Below are 563 nucleotides of genomic sequence, written 5' to 3'. Positions count from 1 at the left end.
AAAGTCCGATAACATTTGCAGCATAAAAAATTGTTTTTTTCATTTTTGGGGGGATAGAAGGGTTTTTTTTCTTCTATAGGCCTTCTTTGGATAAAAGAATTTAAAAGATCTTCTATAAATAGAAATCCCATTAGTTATCCCCCTCGGATAAAAAAATATCTATAGAAGAAAACCTTAAAGGGTTCCTCTATAGCTATACGCTTCCCGAGAGGCAGAAGCTCTTTCAAAGTCATTTCTTGGTAAATATAAGAGTTTTTTATTGGGTTTATATATCTAGGAGACTCTTAAGAGATTTTCTATGTAAAAACAATTAAAAAATGACCTAAGTTCGGCCAGGCTGAACTTTTAATACCCTCCAACATTTGCAAGGAACTTGAACATTTAAAAAATAAATTCGAAAACGAGGACCTGCATAGGTAATTGTTTTGATATTGGCTGTAGTACCGACTCCTAATTTGAAATACTTAATTTGAAATAATTCCGAATGAGAAGGTACCGTTATGTGTGGGCTCTACAAAGTCGTGGATCTGCATAGATAATTTTTCATTATCCATTACGAACTC

General features: G+C 33.0%; 1 protein-coding gene across 1 annotated transcript in view; it reads left to right on the top strand.

The window, feature by feature from the left end:
- Positions 1-30, top strand: part of LOC101896749 (histidine-rich glycoprotein) — an 874-nt gene extending 844 nt beyond the window's left edge. Inside the window, exon 2 of the mRNA XM_059125798.1 lies at positions 1-30. This exon is cut by the window's left edge and continues 681 nt beyond it. The gene's annotated coding sequence lies outside the window, so the exon portion shown is untranslated.
- The last annotated feature ends 533 nt before the right edge of the window (positions 31-563 follow it).

The sequence above is a fragment of the Musca domestica genome, unplaced genomic scaffold (assembly GCF_030504385.1).
Source record: "Musca domestica strain aabys unplaced genomic scaffold, Musca_domestica.polishedcontigs.V.1.1 35, whole genome shotgun sequence".
Taxonomy (NCBI): domain Eukaryota; kingdom Metazoa; phylum Arthropoda; class Insecta; order Diptera; family Muscidae; genus Musca; species Musca domestica.
This window is presented reverse-complemented; position numbering and strand designations above follow the sequence as displayed.